At 46.5% G+C, this 7,818-nt stretch overlaps 1 long non-coding RNA gene across 1 annotated transcript; it reads left to right on the top strand.

The window, feature by feature from the left end:
- The first annotated feature begins 960 nt into the window (after positions 1–960).
- Positions 961–5,837, top strand: LOC132649185 (uncharacterized). Its single transcript, XR_009587629.1, has 2 exons — positions 961–1,275; positions 4,652–5,837. It is a non-coding gene; the product is annotated as an uncharacterized LOC132649185 (long non-coding RNA).
- Positions 5,838–7,818: the final 1,981 nt, after the last annotated feature.

Consider the following 7,818-nt stretch of genomic DNA (forward strand, 5'->3'; position numbering starts at 1 on the left):
CAGGGTAAAGATGGGGAAGGTACTTGGTACACCTTTCTCTCTGCCCAACTGTGCCTCTTGCCAAGGTGAATTAAAAAAAAAAAAAAAAAAAAGTAACGTGTAGTAGGATGACATAACCCGCAGTTACAAACTTCCCAAGTGTGAGGAAATTAGAGACAGAGCGGGAACTATTGGTGGTAATGGCACTAATGGGGTTGCTCATATGCTTCGTGAGATGTCTTTAAACCTAAAAAGATGCAGAAATGCTGAAGTGAATCTTCCTAACTTGGCGCACTTAAAACTTCAGGAAGTTCCAAGAAAGCCACTGCGCATCCCTGAACTAGAGATTCAGGAGAAAGAGGAGGAAGCATGGCAGAGGGGTAGTACGGAGGAAAAAGAAAAGAGAAGAGAAGAGAAGAGAAGAGAAGAGAAGAGAAGAAAAGAAAAGAAAAGAAAAGAAAAGAAAAGAAAAGAAAAGAAAAGAAAAGAAAAGAAAAGAAAAGAAAAGAAAAGAAAAGAAAAGAAGAGGACCCTGGGCAGAAGCAAAGGCTGTAAGCATCTGCCAGTGCCAGTTAAGAGCCAGCCCTGACTTTGGGGAGCTGGAGTGCCCAGCGCTTCTACAGCCGAAACACGCCTGGCTGCTCCGCACGGTGGATGCTGGGTAATCTCCTTATGATTCATGCTATCAGTAGACAGGTAACTTGGGCAGGAAGGAAAATCATCTGAGGGTAAAAACACTGGCGGAAAAGAAAATAAGAGTGCACGCTCACAGCACCCAGAAAAATATGTTAAAGCACATGACAGCCCAACCAATCGCCCCAAACACTGTCAGCCTCTACCCCCGGAGCAGGGGGAAAGCCCAAGTGGAGAGACTACGGCACCCCGCGCAGCCTGGGCCAGGTGCAGTAGGTCACCCCTCCTGCTGGGGGTCCAGATCCTGTGACTCCCACGCACGCACGCATGATCCTGGTTGCGACAGTAGGTTAAAGTTCAGAAGCTGCCTGGCAAAAACATCCCAGGGATCAGCTGCATCGTTGCTGGCAGATAACCCCAGTTAGCAGAGAAAACCCTTGTCAGGGCTCCTGAGCTGTCCCTCCTTCCAGCAGCTTGGCTCACGAAGGCCCCTAACCAGTCTTTCCAGTACCCATCCCCGGTTACAACTGGATTAACGGAATCTTCGTATTTATTTTTTTCCAATATGAACAATGATCCCGTACTCTATTGACCAGCACGCCGCTTCGCCATCTAGCTAATTTTTAGTAAGATAAACCCACAGGCCATCTGTCGGTTTGAAAGGTAAGCTCACAGAAAAGGGTCTCCTTCCAGATCTCTCTCAGAATCAGGACCTGGGATGCACTGAGCAGTCCCAGGGCGTGTTGACTTACTGAGTCATCCCTGAGCCCAGTGTTGGCAGGGAGGAAATGGATTGTGGACTCTTTCTAGGGGACCTGAGCTTTGTCCTCTAGTCAAAACATTCACTGGACCCAGAATCTTTAACTAAAAGAGCCCATAGCAGGGGCCATTAAAGCATTCAGATTGAGGACTTGTGCTCAAGGTTAACTGATTTGGAGGGGGCAGAAACAAGACCCCAAAATGAAACCCACGCTTTAACTGGAACTAGCAAAAGGCTTCAAAGGCAAAAAACAACACTCAGCAAAGGGAACAGAAATACCTTTGTTGTTGGCTCCGACACATCTCAGTGTGGTCACAGATTAGGCGAGAAGCTCAGATTCCTTACAGGAGGGCGTAAAGAATGGGGCAATCGCTGTGGGTTGTGGGTTTGGACTCGGATCCTGGGACAAAGGACTTGAGTAGGTTTTGAATCAGAACGGAAAACAGCTGTGGTTCCTCAGGTCTTCACATACCCTCTCCACTCTGTCTCCTTCCACACACACCCCTGGGCAATCTCACCCACAGCTTCAACTGCTACCTGCATAGCATGACTCACAGGCCTTATCTCCAGACTCGCCTCTGTCCTCAGCTCCAGGTTCCAAAGCTGTAGTAATTTCCTCCACTGTCCCAAGCAGCTCCCCAAATTCACCGCCTTCTTCTCTCTTCTGCCCATGTCTGCTCCAATTGTTCCCTTCTTTCTCATCCTGTACAACCACGGAAAGGTGATGCCCAAACCAGACAGCCTGGGCTCTCTGAATCCCTCACCCACATCCAAGACCAACTTAGTTATATTGTCTCCAGCATCCATTCCCTCTTAGACCCAGGCCCTGGCTATTCCTGTTACCTCTTTTTCTTTTTTGAAGTAACTTATTTGTTTTTATTTTGTGCACATTGGTGTTTTGCCTGCATGTATGTCTGTATAGGATCCTGGAATTACAGACAGTTCTGACCTGCCATGTGGGCACTGGGAATTGAACCTGGGTCCTCTGGAAGAGCAGCTGGTGCTCTCAACCACTGAGCTGTCTCTCCAGCCCCTCCTGTTACCTCTTAACGGGTCTCCCAGATAGCCTTCTGCAGAAGGGATCTATGCTGATGAAAGCACATGAAACCCTCTGTTTCAAACAGATCCACAAACAACAACAAAAGGCCTAGGCTTTGCCCCAAGGCTCTGAGCTTTTGTGTGTGGAGCATTTTAAAAGGATAAGAGCTCAGCGTGTTCTTAGCAAGACTAGTTGAGAAAAGAGGCCGCCAGATGGTGTCTGTTGCAACTGACAGGAATGGGAGGCCACCCAGTAACACCTGACTTGGAACACCAACCCCCTTGGTCGCCCTTGGGCACCCTACCTTTCCTACGCTTGCCTTTGCTCAACAGTAACTAACTTTGGCCCTGCACAGGAGATTTTCAAGATGAAGCATACGGTCCTTCCAGACTTCAGCTTAGGGTTCCGTTAAGGTTTGGAGCACATTAGGGCAACCAAATAGATGGCTCCCCGCCCCACACCTCACCCCTCAGTGTCTAGGCTTCTCATCTTCTGCTGATACTGACTCTCCACCGGGGGCGATTTTGTTCCTCGGGGAATATTTGGTGATGTGTGTTGACATTTTTCATGGATATAACCTGTTGGGAGAAAGGGTTGCTGATACTAGAACTTAGTGAATCGAAGTCAGAAAGTCTGTGAACATCGAAAAATGCAGAGAACAGGGCTCATCATATAGGACTGTACAGCCTAGAATGTCCAGCGCTAAGATTGAACACCCCGATCAGCCCTCACCGGGTATATGCCCCGAATAGTTCTTCTACTATGAAAGGAAGGAAAGGAGCCACTACCTCCGGTCCCGGGCTTTCTTCGTGGTTATCATGACTGTTGAGCCCCTTCCTCAAGCTCCTTAGAGGTCATTAATGTCCCCTTATGAGACTACAATACTCTAAAACCCTAAGGTCTCAGGGACTGATATGTAAGGAGCAAGGCACTGAGTTTGCTCACAGCCAGGAAGTAATGCTATAAAGCATCTGAGAATGCTGCCCACCCACCAGTGCCTACAAGGTCTTCTGTGGGCACAACAGGTAGTGGCATGGAATGGGAAGATAGTTGTCAGGGCCTGTGAGATAGCTCAATAGGAACAACATTTGCTTCCCAGTCCTGATGATCTGAGTTGGGTCCTTGGAACCCACATAAGGAAAGGTGAAAGAAGAGAAGAAACTCCATAAAAATTGCCCTTTGATCAACACACACACACACACACACACACACACACACACACACACTGGTTGCTTGTACCCAAATACATGTCACACATATACACATATACACACACACACAACTGCCTGTAGCTGCCAGAGGCTTCCTACACTCAAATACACAAACACATACACATAATTAAAGTGTTTGTTTGTTTGTTTGTTAAACTAAATACATCTGCCAGGCATTGGTGGTGCCTCTAATCCCACCACTTGGGAGGCAAAAGCAGGTGGATTTTTGTCAAGTTGAGGCTAGCCTGGTCTACATATCAAGTTTTAGAACAGCAAGGCTTACATAGAGAGAGCCTACCATAAAACAAACAGATTAATCCCTAGTACACACGTGTATACACACAAATAAATAAATAAGTGTTGTCTGGGTTTTTATTGTGCACTTGACACAGCCTAGAATCACCTATAAAGAAGAAACCTCAGTTGAAGAAGAGGCCTCAAAAAGATTAGCATGAAGCCATGTCTATGAGAGAGTATCATGATTGATGGCTGATGCAGATGAGACCAGACCACTGTGAGTGGAAGAATCTCTAGATTCGTGGGCCTGGACCAAAGAAAGTTAGCTGAGCATAAACTAGAGAGCCAGCCAGCGAGCAGCATTCTTGCATGACTTTTGCTTCATTTCCTGCTTGAGCTCCTGCCCTATCTTCTCAGTGATGGATTGTGACCTGGAAGTACGAGCCAAATAATCCCATCCCTTTCCCAGGTTGCTTTTGAAAAGAGTATTTTATCAAGGCAACGGCAAAGCAAACTAGAACAGAAACTGGTACCAGGACAGCGGGGTGTTGCTGTGAGGGACCTGGTGATGTTCTTTTGCTGGAAGATTGGGGAAACATTTGAAACATTAAAGCTGGAAAAGCTGTTCAATACTCAGAGCTTAGTGAGTTTATGGTCAGAGTAAAAAGGGGCCCAATAGGATCAGAAGGAGTGGCCTAGTGGGGGAAGTGTGTCACTGTGGGCGGGGCCTTGAGATCTCAGGTGCTCAAGACATGCCCAGTGTGATTTTTTTTTTCTTTCTGCTGCCTGCAGATCCAGATGTAGAACTCTCAGCTACCTCTCGAGCATCATATCTGCCAGCACACTGCCAGGCTTCCCTTTCTGATGATAATGGATTAAACCTCCGAAACTGTAAGCCAGCCACAATTGAATGTTTTCCTTCCTAAGAGTTGCTGTGGGCATGATGTCTCTTCACAGCACTGGAAACCCTGACTAAGACAGCTTCTTTTGTGAGAGCCTGAAAGCTAAGAATGTGGAGAGGAATGCAGACAGTAGACACCTAGCTTGTGATGTTTCCAAAGAGACAAAGACTCTCTCAGGACCACGTTTCTGTGATATTTTGAATTAAGGGTCTGTGGTTGCAAGTATCAGCAGTGATGAATGAGGGGCCGCCACCACCGCAAACAAACTTTCTGTGCTTTGCTGGGACAAGGAATGCTGGTCAGCTGGGGCTGCAAATATCAGCTGTGATTAATTCTTTAAAAAATGAGCATCGTTGAAGTGTAATGTGTGCCTCACTGGGGCAGTGGAGAAGTTTATCTTCAAGATCAGCATACAGAAGCTGTGGTCCAAAGGGTCCAAGGCTTTTGGGCATCAAAATGGCAGCAGGATGTGATGAATAATGTATAGGCATCTCCCATGTGGTGCTGGTTTTGAAGACATGAAGGGGTCATGTAGCGCACTTGAGGCTTGACACCTGGTTGCAGTGCTGGAACCCTGCAGAGAGACCCTGAGACGCTACTGGTGAAGATGAAGCCTTAGTTGTATAGACCCTAGAATATTGGAGGTGCCAGGGCCATGTCCACTAAGGACAGTAGCAGGTGTAGAGTAGAACCAGGTTGAGCCCACAGTGTGTGCTAAGGATAGCAGAGCTAGAGAGGTGAGACCACCTGAACACTATGGAGCCCAGAAGATCTGAGTGATCCTCAGATGCCAGACAATGAGCTACGGGATTTTATTTTCATGGATTCCTGGGGTTTTGCTTTAGCTTGATTGCTCCTGTGCTCTGGTCTTTTTCTTTCAGAATAAGAAGTATGTAACTATGATGTTGGGGTTTTTTTTGTTATTGTTTTATAAGAGTCAACCATCTCTAACTCTAGTTTTGGGGTACCTGACACCCTCTTCTGGCCTCTATACCACAGGCAGGCATGTGGCACACATATACATAACAGAAAAAATACTGATATGCATAAAATAAAAATAAATGTTTTAAAAGTTGTACTGTGTTTTATAATATGATATTAATATGAGATTTTGGGGGTGAAACAAGAAAGGAAAGGTTACGGTTTAACAGTGATGTATTTGCATGTCAAGTTAACATGGAGTAGAGTGAATGTGGTTTTTATTGTCAATTTAATACAACTTAAGAGTCACCTAGGGCTGAGCCGTGATAGAGCACATCTTTAATCATACCACTCAGAAGGCAGAGGCAGGTGGATCATTGTGAATCCAAGCCCAGCCTGGTCTATACAGAAAGTTCCAGGACAGCCCGGGCTACACAAAGAAATTTCATTGAAAATACAATAAAGAAGAAAGGGGGGGGAAGAAGGAGAAGGAGTTGCTGTCACCTAGAATAGGGAACCTCATTGAGGAATTACCTAGAGCAGATTAGCCTATGGCTCTGTCCATGAGAGATTGTCTAGACTGATGATTAATGGATGACTCAGCACTACCAGGGGTCAGCACCATCCTGGCAAGTGGGCCTGGGCCATATAAGAAAGCTAGCTCAGCATGAGTCACAGAGCAAGCCAGTGACCAGTGTTCCTTCAAGTTTTCCTCTTCAGGTCCTTGCTTTGAGTTTCTGCCTTTACTTCCTCAATAATGGACTATGGCTTGGAAGAATATGATGAAATAAATTCTTTCCTCTCCTAAACTGTTTTCAGTCACGGTTTTTGTTTCAGCAACAGAAAACAAACTAAAACAAATGTAATTTTAAATACCCAAATTACTGCTTCTACTAATAATAATAATAGTAATAGCCAGTTGTAGTAGCACATGCTTTTAATCCCCACACACAGGAAGCAAAGACAGGTGGATTCCTGTGGTTCAGCCTGGGCTATATAGAGGACAGCCAAGGCTACATAGAGAGACCTTGTCTCAAAATTAATTAATAAAAAAGTGGCTGGGTTGCCAGGCATGATGGTTTATTGGATAATCACAGTTACTCAAGAGGATTTCATGTTCAAGTCCCAGCTTTGCAGCACAGACTGTGTCCCAAAGTGATCAAATAACCCATAAAGCTCCCTTCTGTGAAATGAAGCTAATAGTACTTATTTCACATGATCCAGGGAGAATTCGGTGGCAAGCCCATGCACACAATGAGCTTGACTTAGAGTAAGTGCCCTCTGCATGAGAGGACTGTCCACACCACTGTCGAGTTGCATCTGTCCTCTGAAGCCTCTGGTCTCCGGCCAGCAAGCCCTCCCCTGCAGAGAATTACCAACCATCACCTTAGAAGACAGCCACACTTCTCGTCAACCTAGGGAAAAGCTTTGCAGAGCAGGAGCTCCAAAAATCACATGCTCTGGGCATTTTTTAGGAAAGATAGCAACAAAGCAGGAAACCAGAGCAGGCCTCCTCCCAAAGGACTCATCCTGCCCTTGTCGGTTACAGAGCCCACGCTGTCTTGCGGGGCCCATGCATGTGGCACTCTAAGTAATACGCTCTCCCGGGATGCGGTATAGCTTGGGAATGATGGATTCATTAACTGAGAGGACTGCACGGATGTGTTATACATCTGGACCCTCATCTGCGGGATGACTGTGTGATTGCAGAGCAGCCAGGACCACTGTGGTGGAAGACCTCGAGACACTTTGTGTGCAGATGTGTGCTGATTTGAAAGTGTTTTCCTTAAATGCTTTGAGTTTCTCCAAAGCATATTAGGGCCACGGGGGAAAAATGAACACGCTGGGGTACACCAGGAAAGGGGTAACCGAACTGGAAACCAGAAAAAGGAGCGGGGTGGGGGGGGGCATGGTGACGCATACCTTTAATTCCGAGAGTCTAGAGACAGAGCAAGTGGTACTCTGAAACAAAGAGAGAGAGAGAGAGAGAGGGAGAGAGGGGGGAGGAAGGAAGGAAGGAGGGAGGGAGGGAGGGAGGGAGGGAGGGAAGGAGGGAGGAAGGAAGGAAGGAAGGAAGGAAGGAAGGAAGGAAGGAAGGAAAAGAAAGAAAGACTAAACTAAATAATACGATACCCA

This window comes from Meriones unguiculatus, chromosome 19 (assembly GCF_030254825.1).
Source record: "Meriones unguiculatus strain TT.TT164.6M chromosome 19, Bangor_MerUng_6.1, whole genome shotgun sequence".
Classification (NCBI taxonomy): Eukaryota; Metazoa; Chordata; class Mammalia; order Rodentia; family Muridae; genus Meriones; species Meriones unguiculatus.